General features: G+C 42.5%; 1 protein-coding gene across 14 annotated transcripts in view; it reads left to right on the top strand.

Annotated features, from left to right (window-relative positions):
- Nucleotides 1-15738, top strand: part of LOC126261336 (calcium/calmodulin-dependent protein kinase type II alpha chain) — a 1016317-nt gene that overhangs the window by 201312 nt on the left and 799267 nt on the right. The window lies entirely within an intron of this gene.

The following is a 15738-nucleotide window of genomic DNA, read 5'->3' as shown; positions in this document are numbered from 1 at the left end:
TGTTTCACTATCAGTACTGAAGTCTTCTAAACTTCGTTAGAGCACTGTCAGACACGATACTGGCCTTCGATGTTGGCACAAAAGTCGGCTACGTGTTACCACCGCTAATGCACACATCAAAAAAGTTTTGCATCACCTTGGTTCCGAGAGTTCCGGAACCTGTACAGAAAATTGGAGTAGAGATCACCATAAACAAAATGTCCCCCCTTTTTATTGCTTATGAAAATCACATATTGCATGTTGTACTACCATACAGAGGTGGTGGTCCAGACAGCTGTACACACCGGTACCTCTAATATCCAGTAGTACGTCCTCTTGCATTGATGCATGCCTGTATTCGTCGTGGCATACTATCCACAAGTTCATCAAGGCACTGTTGGTCCAGATTGTTCCACTCCTCAACGGCGATTCGGCGTAGATCCCTCAGAGTGGTTGGTGAGTCACGTCGCCCATAAACAGCCCTTTTCATCCTGAAGGAAGTCATTCACAAGATGTGCACGATGGGGGGGGGGGGGGGGGCGAATTGTCGTCCATGAATACGATTGCCTCAGCAACATGCTGCATGCTGCCGATATGGTTGCACTACCGGTCGGAGGATGGCTTTCACGTATCGTACAGGCGTTACGGCGCCTTCCATGACCACCAGCGGCGTACGTCGGCCCCACATAATGGCACCCCAAAACAGCAGGGAACCTCCACCTTGCTGTACTCGCTGGATAGTGTGTCTAAGGTGTTCAGCCTGACCGGGTTGCCTCCAAACAGGTCTCCGACGATTGGTTGAAGGCATATGCGACTCTCATCGGTGAAGAGAACGTGATGCCAATCCTGAGCGGTCCATTCGGCATGTTGATGGAACCATCTGTACTGCGCTGCATGGTGTCGTGGTTGCAAAGTGGACCTCGCCGTGGACGTCGGGAGTGAAGTTAAGCACCATGCAGCCTATTGCGCACAGTTTGAGTCCTAACACGAGATCCTGTGGCTGCACGAAAAGCATTAATCAATGTTGTCGCTCTCAGGGTTCCTACAAGCTATAATCCATAGGTAGCGGTTATCCACTGCAGTAGTAGCCCTTGGGCGGCATGAGCGAGGCGTTTCATCGACAGTTCCTGCCTCACTCTATCTCCTCCATGTCCGAGCAACATCGCTTTGTTCACTCCGAGATGCGCCGGCCGGTGTGGCAAGCGGTTAAAGGCGCTTCAGTCTGGAACCGCGCGACCGCTACGGTCGCAGGTTCGAATCCTGCCTCGGGCATGGATGTGTGTGATGTCCTTAGGTTAGCTAGGTGTAAGTAGTTCTAAGTTCTAGGGGACTGATGACCTCAGAAGTTAAGTCCCATAGTGCTCAGAGCCATTTGAACTCCGAGATGCCTGGACACTTCCCTTGTTGAGAGTCCTTTCTGGCACAAAGTAACAATGCGGAAGCGATCGAACCGCGGAATTGACCGACTAGGCATATTTGAACTACAAATAAAACGAGCCATGTACCTTCTTTCGGAGGAATGACTGGAACTGATCGGCTGTCGGATCCAGTCCGTCTAATAGGCGCTGATCTTCCATGGTTTATATCTTTGGACGGGTTTAGTGACATCTCTGAACAGCCAAAAGGACTGTCTGTGGTACAATATGAACAGTCAACGTGTGTCTTCAGGAGTTCTGGCAACTGGGGTGACGTAAATTTTTTTTTGATGTGTGTAGTTTCTCGTAGTGTAAACGAATCTTTTCCTGAACATGTCAGGTGACGATGAAATTGCGACAAATTTGCGACTGTTGAATGTACAAGGAGCAAATGAAAAAGACATTTAACAAAGTAGGTAAACCGTTTATTATTTCAAAAGCAATTCCACAGCTGTTAACACATTTATTCTACTGTGAGGCAAGACGGCTAGTGCCTTCATGGACAAATGTTTGCGGTTGTCTACGGAACCCTGATTGTACGCTGGCGAGCTCCTCTTCGTCCGAAGCAAATCGACGGCCGCAAATGTCTCTCTTCAGGACTCCAAAAATACAGACATCGCATGGGAAGAGACCGGGACTGTAGACTATGGGAGATCAGTAAGGGCTTCCCAGCGAAACGTCTGCAGCGTAGTGGAAACAGCCTTGGCAGTAAGTGGGCCATTTTTTTCGACTGAGAATTAGAAAGTGAAATCAGTCTGAGACGCCGGAAGGCTAGCTACCATGGAGGTACAAATACATTTCCTGTTTTTCTCGTAACACTAAATACAGGTAAGAGGGTTTTGTAGAAGAAATATTAATCAAAGTCATTACGTAGCAGACTGAACCTCGAAGGTAATAAAGTGTTCGTATGTAATCAAGATTATGAAAACAATCGGCACTTCTCCGTCGCTTGGGCTACAGGAAAACATGCGATTTAATGTCTCACCACGACTGGCCGTGAAATACACTGACAACATGTAATAAGTATATTAAATTAACAGAACCAGTACAGAGCTAGTGGCATGTTACGCTCCACGCGTTCGTACTTCAGCAATTGTTTGGAGTACAGTAGCAATATCTCGCACATTGCAGGAAAGTCCAAAAGAATTTAGCAGTCCTCTGGAGGTTGACAGAATAGTACGTCCCATACGAAATTCCCATAATAATAAACCTATATTGGATGAGTCTGAGCGTCATTGGTTTTCTTCTACCTGAGTATGAAATTTAATTGTTCCATACAATTCGTTGTACGAGTACGTGCACATTGCAGTATACTTAAGGATGAATATTGATTGAAAAGATATGATGAAAACCGGCACTTAGGCCACTGAAAGCACTGACGGGGCTGCGGTTTTAATGTGGCAGGTGCAAAACCAACTGCGGATTCGTCAGTCAGTTGCGGAGAGGTGTGAAATTTAACCGATGTCTTTGACACATTTGTGGTGCTGGATAACTCTTCACCACCAAATTTCCTCCTATCTCTTTGACCACCTCCATCCTCCTGTATGTATGTAGAGTGCCACCTTGTCTTTGCGATTAATGTGGTAGCGGAATTACAGCGCAATGAATCTGATGACTCAGCCGCTAACGACAATACTATCCAGAAGAGCAACGAATCTGCAGTAACGTTTCTCTAACAAAACGCCAGAAATGTGCGATCTTAGGCCTAGCTGCGAGACAGAGTGCGATAAAAACGGGATCATAAATGCGCAGCAGTGTTTGTAACTGCGAACTAGAGTCATAGTTACCTGAAAGTGAAAGTTCAGAGGAGATACACAACGTCATCCTCCAGAGAACGAGCCGTTAAGATTCGGTTTGGAGAGCACAGAACCACATTATCCTGTTTCTTGCTTCCGCCACGTATGAGGGGCAGTGAAATGAAAACAGAAAACTCGCCACAACGGGATCGTGTAATGGCCCCAATCAAAAGTAATGACCACACGCGTTGAGACATGTATCCCACTGGGAGACGCGACGATCAGTTCCTGTTTCGTAGAACGTGATCGGCCGCTGGTGGATCCACAACCACACCCACTCAAGCAGTTCTTCGTACGACTGAAACCGACGTCAATGCATATCTGACTTCGAGTCGCCAAAGATGCGAAAATCTCATGATGAACGATCGAGGGTGTACGGGGGATGCTGCAGTGTTTCCCAACCAAAGCGCTCAAGCGAAGTCTTCGTCCGATTGGCAGTGTGGGGATGGGCGTTATGATGCATGATAGCGACCGACAGCATTCCTACTGCCTGAGGGCAGATGGAACGCCAGCAGTGGAATCTCCATACGACTCCCCCGGCAAAGAAATCCAAAGCTGTTCATACAAGATCCGATGATGACCTTCAAACTTCTTTATTAACTATTTTACTTAAACTGCTGAGTGAAACTGAACGCAAGTGAACCTATTTTCCCTTTACATATTCGTATCATGTCAACACTGACCCACAACATTCTAGCGCAACGCAATGTGACTGCTCAAAAAAAGGATAACCTGACTTCAAATAATTAATTCAAAAGAATGGCCCTGACTAAAAAGAAATCTTAACAATAATCTATACATTTCATTAAGCACTTACCTCACAAAAATCTTCATTACGCGAACTACTGTAATACAGCGAACGTCAACTCTGCCAGCTAAATATGAGATGCTAACTACTAAAGCCACTAACTACTAATAGGCATGTGGTTAGCAAAGAAAAGATTTTGTTGCAAACCAAATAATGTATTTTTTACCTTAATAATGTGACATCCAGTTCAGACACAAACATAAATCGTCATTGACATCTAGTACATAGGTATATAATCATGAATAATATTCAATCTCCAAGTCGAACATGTACAGATCGTTAGCCATCCATCACTGCTGGCCGTTCATCTCCAACTGCCCAACAATACTTCCATCACTGCTGGCGAATAATTTCCAACTGCCCAACACTACCGTCGATTAACTTCCAACAACGTGTCCGACCAGCCACAGAGTCTCTTACAAAGAAAGCGCAGTCAGATCCAATGCAAAGCGCTACACAGCACTGCCAACACAGAAGCAGCCCACTTACAACCTTCGTCTTCGACTGCAGGCGCCCTCTGCTCGTCGAGTTCCTCGTGGGTGTAACCAGAATCAATGCGTAGCGTTACGAGGAGACTTCGCAGAAACTGCAACTCGCACAAAGTCAAAATGCCCAGGAATACTGTCGGACCGAATCATCCTGTTGCACGACAACGCCCACCCCCACAATGCCAATCGGACGAATGCTACGCTTCGGCGATTTGATTGTAACACTCTCCGTACAGCCCGGATCTTCCACAACGTAATTTTGACAACTTTGGTGACCTTAAGAAAGTCATACGTGGGCGTCGGTTTCAGTGGACAAGGTGGTGCAGGAGTGGGTTCGGTTGTGAATCCGCTAGCGGCCGACCGCGTTTTACGAAACAGGAATTGATCGTCTCATAATAAGGATAATTGTCTTAAAGCGTGAGGTGGTTGCTTTTGAACGGTACCGTTCCATGGTTCCGTTGTGGAGGGCGATCGATTTTCATTTCACTGCCCGTTATAATTCGAGTAACGGCCGTAATGCTAAGATGAGAGAGAAGAGGGCACAGACGCAGGGTTGTAGAAGGACGTTGTTGTTTGCCTGCCCCCGTTTGAGAGTTAATCGGGAAGGCGTGTTGATGGTAACGGCGCGGGGGGCCCTGGGCTACGCACTGAGAGGGGCTGGCGCTGCAGCAAGCTGCGGCCCCGCCGCTTGTTTTGCCACGCAGAGTCTCTGCGCCTAACTGCCCTGTTTGTCGCCCGCCCTCGTTTACCTCCTCCGTTATCGTCTTGTTTTCCAACGGAGTCGCCCGCCTTCTTATTGATTCTGCCTCGCCCTTTGTTTGTCGTACGATTTCAGCTTCGTTCTACCAGCGTGTGGATGCTGCGACCGCAGTTACTCTCTATCTCCATTCCTCCCCCTGACCTCAGATTGTTTTATGTTTTTCTCAAAGGAAGCTTATTAGGGAGGGAAGTGTGGTATCGCCACCATCCTCCACAAATTCGCTATCTCATCAGGAAATCTGATTGTATGTTGGTAAGCTGTCGTACACGCTTTGTAGATTTTAGTAGAATGAGCACCTTATAGAGCTAAATAGGAACTACGCAAAAACCAAGACACAACAGTAAAAATACAAGAACGTTTTGCCGGACGCGGTGGCCGAGCGATTCTAGGCGCTACAGTCCGGAAGTGCGCCATTGCTACGGTCGCAGGTTCGAATCCTGCCTCAGTGATCGATGTGTGTGATGTCCTTAGGTTGGTTAGGTTTAAGTAGTTCTAAGTTCTAGGGGACTGATGACCTCAGATGTTAAGTCCCATAGTGCTCAGAGCCATTTGAACCATTTTGAACAAGAACGTTTAGTTAATTAGTTAGTTTATATTCCATGGATTGTTATGCACGATAAATTGTAAAGGTGCAGAGCGAGTCATTTTACATTCACTTCGCAAATTAATTTATAAATGTGGATACATGGTGAACATTTACAAGTTTTTTTACTTCACTTTGTTTTAATACAGGGATATGAGTCGCTAATTCCTACCCACCACCTTTCACCCATTACAATAATAGAAATTCTTCTACGGAACAGGAGGAGTTGTCAAAGAAAATGTTTTTCAGTTTGTTTCCAAATTTTATTATTGCATCACTGTGCACTTCTTTTTGTGCTCAACGCCAACCTTAACGTGGAGTAATGAATGTCATTTTCCCTTCTGGTATTATAATTATGTACATTATTGTTCCGTTCGGTATGGGGAAAGGACTCACACAGTATGTATAGTACCTCCATTTCTTTTCAGTTTGTGGTGTGATGTCTAACGAGAACTGCAGGTCTAACATTGGAACTGGAATTACATTTCACGGTGAGGGAATTTAATCGACAACTTAAGATGTGCGGATGACACAACTGTAATTACAGGCGTTAAAAGTATGCTGCAAAAATACGAGAAGTGAAAAATCAGGCATAAAGCTATATTTAAACAAAATAAAAATTTTGACTACAGGATTGAAGACTAATGTGGCGATGGAGAAATCATTGAGGAGGAAGTCGATAAAGATATATCTTTTGGATCTACAATAGCGATAGCGAAAAGCAGCTCCTTATCTCTGGAACAAATAGAAAGGCAAGGTAGAAATGCCGCTAAATTAAGTAAGTGGTTAAAAGAAAGGAAACTGTCATTAGTGACAAAAATAAAAATTTCAAATCTTTTATCTTTCCCGTAGTTGTGAGCGGATGAGAGTCGTGGACAACGAAAGAATGTTCAAATGTGTGTGAATTCTTGAAGGACCAAACTGCTGAGGCCATCGGTCCGTAGACTTACACACTACAAAAAGTAACTTTTGCTAAGAACAACACACACACACCCATGCCCGAGGGAGGACTAGAACCTCCGGCGGGAGGGACCACGCGGTCCGTGACATGGCGCCTCAAACCGCGCGGCACAACGAAAGAAGTTGATCGCAGCAATACCGCATCTTTTGAAATGTGATTTTGGAGAAAGATCACAAGTATTTCATGGACAGAAAAAGTACAAAAAAAAACACGTAAAACATTTTGGAAAAAATGAAACCGAAAATATCTTTGGAGGCCAAAATACTGCAGATGAAATTAAGGTACTTGGGCATTTCATAAGAGCAGAGAGAACCCTCAGGAATGAGAGATTAAAACTGTTAAAAGCTGTCGAAAGTATTTTGTTGAACAAGCGGTATTCGTGGGAGGGTGATCCTGGAGTGTGCCCTTGTGCTTAGCAGGCTAGATACACTACAGCAGAGGTACTAAGGCCATGGGATTTATAAGACAGTCGGAAGTGTGAGTTGCTTATTTTGTTCGCTAAATACTGTAGAATTTAGCCTAATTTCTTTCTTTTTTTTAACTGCAGCCAACATGAATATGATCTAAGAACGAGACTGGCCGTGACACAACAAATTTTGTAATAATATAGGTGTGGTGGTTTCATTAATCACTGATGTTAGTCTGTCAGCTGCGGTGCTCAAAACATGACCAAGATTATTCACTAGAAAAAGTTGTAATCGTCTGAACAGAAGGTCAAGGACACAGAGGAAAATGAAGGACGTCATTAGAGAGAGTAAGGGTGCATGGAAGGACATGTTCATGGTGTCACCGGGACCCTTTGAGACGACTTCATGGATCAGCAAACACACACACACAAACACACACACACACACACACACACACACACACACACACACACACACTCTCTCTCTCTCTCTCTCTCTCTCTCTCTCTCTCCCTCTCCCTCCCTCCCTCCCCCCTCTCTCTCGCTGTAAACTGGTAACCACATAACCACGTAGTAGTTGCGTGGGTGTCGGACCAAGGCGAACACAACTTCCCCAATATGCTTTCACATTCAACACTCTTGCGTTGAATGTAGCGTTTCTGTTAGTTTGTACCAAGTTTCGCAATGATTGTGCCTCAAGTAGTCATACATGAATCATTACGAGTTCTTGTGTCCAGAACAGAGACTTCTAGACATTGCAAGGGCAGGTTTCATCTCTGAAACCTTGAAATATGATTATTATTATTTATTATTTTTATTTTATGGCCTTCATTGGACCACTCTTATCAGTTATACAAAGACTTATACAGGTTTTTGTTATTCAGTAATACAATACACTTCAATAATAATTCAGTAAGACAATTCAGTAGTGCAGAGGTTATACTGGGATTATTATATTTTATTATTATATTAAATGTTTTTGCTCTTCCGTCTGTCCAATACTTCCTCATTCTTTTAAACATTTTCTTTCTTTCTTCGGTTGAGATATCTTCCTATAGCCCTTGTATTGAGCTTCGTTTGTAGCCTAGCTTGTATGTCTTGCAGTATTCTTGTTTTCTCTGCTTTGCTTTTTATGCCGCCTACTGTAATTTGGATTTCTCTTATATCTTCCTTAATTTCTGTGATTCATTTAATGTTGCTCTTACTATTCCATAATTTTTCTATTACTCCCTTACTAATTTTGTTTTCTGTTGTTCTCATCAGATCTCCAAAGAATGAGATACACTTCTTCCTGATCGTGTAATTACTTGTTCTATTTTATTGTACAGTATTTCATTTGAAGCTATTGTCCAGTACCCATTTACTCAATATTGTTTTTTTTATGGGTGTACTAATAATTCTTCTTTCTGTCTTTAGTATTTTATTAGTGTTTTGTGAATTTCTGCCGTATTAGTTGTTTTGAAGATGGTTTCAGTTACGTAAGTTATTTCTGGTTGGGTAACTGTTTTATAATATTTTAATTTTGCTTCTATGGATAGGCTTGTTTTTTTCTATGTGTTTTTGGTAGTACAATTTGCTTTGTTCAGTTTTTTATTCTACTTTGCAATTATGGTTTCTCATTTACATTGTAATACACGATTTTACGTAAATATTTAAATTTATCAACAATTTCGATTTCTTGTTCTCCTATTGTAATTTTGTTTGCAAGTTGTGGGTCAGTTAGCATAATCTCTGTTTTTTTGAATGATATTCCGAGGCCTGTTTTCTGCGCTATTTCTTGTAGTGATTTAATTTGTTGCCTAGTTTCTTGAACATTGTAGGCCACAGGAGCAAGATCATCAGCAAATCCTAAGTAGTTCAAAGTAATTTTAAGCACTTCCAATTCTTAAGCTCTTTGCGTTAACCTTGTACTATTATCTCATTGTATATTCCAGCGTACGGCTGAAGAGTAATGGTGACAGTCACCTTACGTTAAGCGTGCTTTTATAAGGAATGATTCAGAAATTTCTCCTCTAAACTTAATTTTCGATTTGGTGTAGGTCAGAGTAAGTCCTATTAATTTGATACTAAATCTGGGTTCCACTCGAAGTTTCTCTTTCATGTATGGCGATATATCTGTAACAGACAGAGCTGAAGCTACCTCGTTATAGACACTCTCAGTAGTGTGGTGGAGGATCCTTCTGGTACCAGTGTTATTTCCTGTCTTTCTTGATCCATTCACGAACAGTATGTGTCGATAAACCACTTAGCGAGCTTTGTGTGGGAGGAAGTAATATGTTGTCCGACTGTTCTTGGAACGTATGCCCTCGAAATATCAACAGTAAACCTCCTCGTGATACTCAACGCCTGTCTTATAGCGTTTGCCACTGGAGACGTAAGAGCATCTCCATAATGCTCTTTCGCGTACTAAATAAACCCACGATGAAGCGCACGGCTCTTCGATGGATCTTCTCTACCTGCTGTATTACTTCTACTTGGTAAAGATACCGGAGTGACGAACAGTTCTCGTAAATGCATCGAATGAAGGATTTTGCAGCAATGGATCCCCCCTTTAGATCCTCTGGATGGTTACTTCCAATTGTTTTATGGCTCTTTCTGGTTCCAGTGATTTAACGCCATTAGACTAATGGGACAATAATGGGTGATTTATGTGAAATACGTTACATTTATTTACGTTTAACTACGAATACCTGCAGGACCCCGCAGGTCTTCCTGCATTTCGCTAGTTTTCTGGCTTTATAACTTTCGTAAATGTAACGACATTATCTGCTTACAGCCGGTGGAGTATCTGACTTCACCCTCCGGATCATCCATATGTATTGTGAAAAGTATTTCGCTTTGGGGCTCTCCCGAAGCTACGTGTACATGTGATGATTTCTTGTCATTGTGAAAGATGTGTTGAGTTCAGTTTGCTAAAATATCCAGAATCGAGTCAAATTCAAATGGTTCAAATGGCTCTGAGCACTATGGGACTCAACATCTTAGGTCATAAGTCCCCTAGAACTTAGAACTACTTAAACCTAACTAACCTAAGGACATCACACACACCCACGCCCGTGGCAGGATTCGAACCTGCGACCGTAGCAGTCCCGCGGTTCCGGACTGCAGCGCCAGAACCGCTAGACCACCGCGGCCGGCAGAATCGAGTCACGTAGTTCGTATTTTGTTCACTAAGCGATAGTGCGAAACTGCAACGAATGCTTCCCGGATACCAAGGAATACTGCTACAACCCGGGCGCCATCTTCTACGAACCTCTGCTTGTGGTAGAACGGATTTTAGTCGCCGAGAGGTTTGAGGCGCCATGTCACGGACTGCAGGGTTCCTCCCGCCGGAGGTTCGAGTCCTCCCTCGGGCACGGGTCTGTATGTTGGTCTTAGCATAAGCTAGCTTAAGTAATGTGTAAGTCTAGGGACCGATGACCTCGGAAGTTTGGACCCTTAGGAATCCACACACATTTCAACATTTTTAGATTTTCGTCCTACGAAGGGGTCTTAATTCGCGAGCATAACACGTGCTGTCTAATTCTACTGCAGATTAACGTTAGCGATGTAGACCTGTTTGTGTGCTACTGTCCGACGGCACTTTTTGAAAACGTAAGTAATCGACGACTTCGTGCAATTGCTCTGAGTGTACCTGCTCTACCGGAACAGGCAAAGAAGTTAACGGAAACTTTATGTGGAATAGCATTACACTGAAGGCTCATATTCGTGTTTCGTGATAGTGACACTTGAAGCAACGAAAAGTTATTTCTATTTGTTAGCCATGAGTGTAGAACAAGCCAAATGCAATTCAGAGGATGTCGTTCATCCCAGTTAAGATACGGACAGTATTTCAGCGGACGAAAAGGAGTAATTTATGTCCTTCAAATATCTTGCAATATAGTGGTTCTATCTATATCACTTCCTCACAGTGTAGGTTCACTGACATTTTCCATTAAAGGAAGCTAGCCCGGAAAAAATTTAATTACGATTTTTTCATTGCTAAGGCGTAAAATGCAGTCGAATTATTTTTCCTAATATATATTTATATTTTCTTTAATCGATGTTATGTTAGGTTGTACTCGCTGGCGCTAATTAACTTGTTTGTTTTCGTTCTATTCCACACATTTACAGTGAAACAAAAAAGCAGTTAACTGTAATCGTTGTTAAAAAGTAAACAACAGCGTCTGTGCGACGTCGTGAAGTTTGTCGTTGTATCATAATACTGTTCGACAAGGGTTCTATTTCTTACATTAAAGTGTGTGGTTCTAAACCAGTTTACCATTGGAAATTCAAATATGTAAACAAAATATCGTTGTCAGAGATACTTTGTATATATTCAAGGCTAACACCCAGGATGTTATAGAGAAATACGTGTATATTGCCGCATCCATTAGTGACAATTTCTTGTTCAACAGCAGGTGGGAAGAATCAGACGTCATTGGGTTATTCCCTGCCACACCTATGTCATTAAGACCAACTGCAGTAGCTCATTAACTCTAACGGCGACAGCCTTTACGCTTCCCAGAGGCAGGTGCGTAGAGTTTACAACTGTGGTATTAGCTGTAATTTGTGTCAATCTTAACAAGTGGGTATTTTGGCCGACAAGTAACCGTCTGTGCCATATTTCCAAGCACAAGTATTTAAACTGAGTTAGCCTGGTGCTGAAGGTAAATTGACTGCATGTTTTTACATATTAGCGTTTTTCTAGTTCTCTAGTATTAATGTAGTACAGGTGAAGAGGTATTTTTAAATTTTCAGAAATGCCTCGACATCGTGGATGTTGATATAAGCCAGACAACTTCTGCTATATCTGTGGGAAGTACACCTTTGTCAGAAATAGGAAGAAAATTTCAACGGCTATAAAGAAAGGATATAAACATTACTTTGGAGTAGAGGTAGGAGACCAAGATAAAGAATGGGCACCACATTTCTGTTGTGCTACATGTTACTGCAAACTAATTCAGTGGTGGAAAGGTAAAGAGAATGTGACGTTGTTTGCTATGCCCCTGATGTGGAGAGAGCCCAAGGACCAGGTTACTGATTGTTATTTCTGTGTAACAAAAACTGATGGTTTTACACACAAAAAATCGAAGAGGCACTTTGCTTACCCAGATTTGCCTTCAGCGAGAATGCCAGTTCAGCATTCTGACAGCCTTCCAGTACCTTCAAGAGCTCCAGATCAAATTCGGAGTGACAGTGAAGTAAGTAGTAATGAAGAAATCCCAGATGATGATTCTTTGTATCACTTCACAAGTGAGTCATCGCCACATTTGTTAATTCAAGCAGATTTAAATGATTTAGTACGTGATCTAGGACTAAGTAACCAAAAGGCGCAGCTGCTTGGTAAAAGATAACAAGAATATAATCTACTCCACCAAATTGCTAAAATCAGTGTGTTCAGGCACAGACAACATGCCTTTATTTCCTATTTTGCAACTGACGAAGCACTGACGTTTTGCAATGACTTTGCTGACCTAATGAAAGTGCTGAACTTTACCTATATTTTACAGGAGTGGAGACTTTTCATAAACGCATCGAAAACAAGTCTCAGAGGTGTTTTGATAATAACACGGAAATAAAATACCCTGTGTTTCAGTAGATTACGCCTGTTAGACCAAAGAGAATTACGAACTCATACAAAGGATGCTAAATTCATTACAATACAATGAATACAAATGGAAAATATATGCAGATTTCAAAGTAATTGCTATGGTACTGAGAGTGCAACAAGGCTACACGAAGTATGCCTGTCTTCTTTGCTCGTGGGATAGTCGAGACAGAAATTCTTACTACGTGAAAAATAAATGGCCTAGGCAAAGATGGAAAGTGGGCGAAAAGAATGCACAAAATGAAAGTCTGGTAGTTCCTGAAGATATCTTACTTTCACCACTTCACATCAAATTTGGCCTAATACAACAATTCGTAAAGGCCATGGATCCAACAGGCAGTGGGTTTGCATATCTAGCTACCATATTCCCCCGGCTTTCAGCTGCAAAAATAAAGGAAAGTGCATCTGTGGCCCCACAAGTTAGGAGCTGCAGAAAGATTCAACTTTTGAAGTACGTTTAACTGAGAAAGAAAAGACAGCATGGGACTGTTTCAAGATGGTGTCAGAAAATTTCCTCAGAAGAAGAATAGCTACTAACTACAAAGAATGGTGAATGACATGAGTAAAACATATCGAGATTTGGGGAGCCATAGGTCTTTGAAGGTGCGTGTGATGGACTCTTCACAGAGGGTTGTAGTGACGTATCGGATGAACATGGCGAAAGGTTCCATAAAGACATTTCTACCGTGGAAAGGCGCTATGAAGGGAAATGGATACCTTCTTTGTTAGCAGATCATTGCTTGAAATATCATTCAAGAGAAGAAAGATTCACAATTCAAGAGAAAAAAGTGATCTGCATTACAATTCAGTGCCTCATTTTTTTGTCACTTTTCTGTAATTTCTCATGCCAGATAAATGCTACAAAGCGTATCCACAAAGATTACTGTGTTATATGTCAGATCTCACCCTCAATTAATGTTATGAACTTATAATATCATAAAAAAGTGAATTTGTTTATCGAATTTCACCTCATGTTTGCTGCACTATATCAGAAACAGAAAAGCGAAATAAAATTGCGATAACTCATAAACTATCGCTGGCAGAAAAAAAACTAAAACAGTTTCTAATTCATCACTCGATGTAAAACTAGGATCAGAATGTATTTTTTCAGAAATGAAAAAAAAAAGGTTTTCTTTCTAGAACAGAATAATTATCTTTCGTCGGTAGCGGCCACTTTACGGTCCACAGCGTTCGAACTTCGGCCGGCCGCGGCACTCATTCAGTCTACATATGAAAATAAAAAGAAACGGAATGAGTCTTTATAAAAGCAAAATTAAACAATTTAAAATATTTTACATTAAAAGCTTAATATACATCAACTTCACGATAACTGAATTTCAAAGCATAACTAAATTCGATGTTAACCGTGAGTACGCCGTCGGTAGGATTATGAACGTTTGTGTATATAATTTTGTGACACTACAAATTCCTCTCGCCAGCTGCTTCCTTGAACATGACACCATCCAGTCCTCTACCCTCTTTCTCTGTTCCCGTGCTAAGCACCTCCATATCGACGGGTCATGGAACCGCAACGTATTTTTATTTCTTATTTTGTAGAGCTCAAGTCAGCTGCTCTATTCGAGTCTACTGGGCATGTTGCCCTGGCATATCGGAATGTGTTTCTTGTGCAAGACATGGAAAAAAATGATTCAAAATAGTTCAAATGGCTCTGAGCACTATGGGACAACATCTATGGTCATCAGTCCCCTAGAACTTAGAACTACTTAAACCTAACTAACCTAAGGACATCACACAACACCCAGTCATCAAGAGGCAGAGAAAATCCCTGACCCCGCCGGGAATCGAACCCGGGAACCCGGGCGTGGGAAGCGAGAACGCTACCGCACGACCACGAGCTGCGGACGAAAAAAAAAAAACAAAAAAAAAAGATTCCTTATGTGAAAAGGGGGATGTTCATGGCACAGGATGCACTTTGCAGAAGTGCGGGGATCAAATCACCCATCCAAGTTAACTAATGCGAGTTGCGAGATGGTTACATTGAAAAGAAAATGGATCATTTTTTTTCCACGTCTTCGTATTATAGGAGGTAGCACTCGGTTGTCAACTCTTTATTTGCCACCACGTTAAAAATTGGAGAAAAATTTATTTTAGCGTTTTTCAGCAAATGGGCCTGTCTGAATTTAATGAATTATTTGTATAAATTTTTGTTTATTTTTTAAAGAAGTGGGATTTAGCTGGTGAGCAATTAAGTCCCCTCTGTGCGTAAAGTAACAATTCTACCTATATCTGTTTTCAAAGAAGTGAACTGACCTAACTGCTTGAAAGTCGTCCCTCATTCGCGTTCAAAATACACTGAAGAGCCAAAGAAACTGGTACACCTGCCTAATATCATGTAGGGCCCCCGCGAGCACCCAGAAGTGCCGCAACACGACGTAGCTTGGATTCGACTAATGTCTGAAGTAGTGCAGGAGGGAACTGACATCATGAATCCTGCAGGGCTGTCCATAAACCCATAAGAGTACGAGGGGGTGGAGATCGCTTCTGAACAGCGGGTTCCAAGGCATTCCAGATATGCTCAATAATGTTCACGTGTGGGGAGTTTGGTGGCCAGTGGAAGTGTTTAAACTACGAAGAGTGTTCCAGGAACCACTCTGTAGCAATTCTGGACTTGTGGGATGTCGCATTGTCCTGCTTGAATTACTCATGTCCTTCGGAATGCACAATGGACATGAATGTGAATGCAGGTGACAAACAGGATACTTGCGTACGTGTCATCTGTCAGAGTCGTATCTAGACGTATCAGGCGTCCCATATCACTCTGACCACGCCGCACACCATTACTGAGCCCCCAGCAGCTTGAATAGTCCCATGCTGACGTGCAGGGTCCATGGATTCATGAAGTTGTCTCCATATCCGTACGGCCCATCCGCTGTATACAATTTGAAACGAGACTTGTCCGACCAGGCAACATGTCTCCAGTCATCAACAGCC

This window comes from Schistocerca nitens, chromosome 1 (assembly GCF_023898315.1).
Source record: "Schistocerca nitens isolate TAMUIC-IGC-003100 chromosome 1, iqSchNite1.1, whole genome shotgun sequence".
NCBI classification, from domain to species: domain Eukaryota; kingdom Metazoa; phylum Arthropoda; class Insecta; order Orthoptera; family Acrididae; genus Schistocerca; species Schistocerca nitens.
The sequence above is the reverse complement of the archived record's forward strand: the minus strand, read 5'-3'. Positions and strand labels throughout refer to the sequence as shown.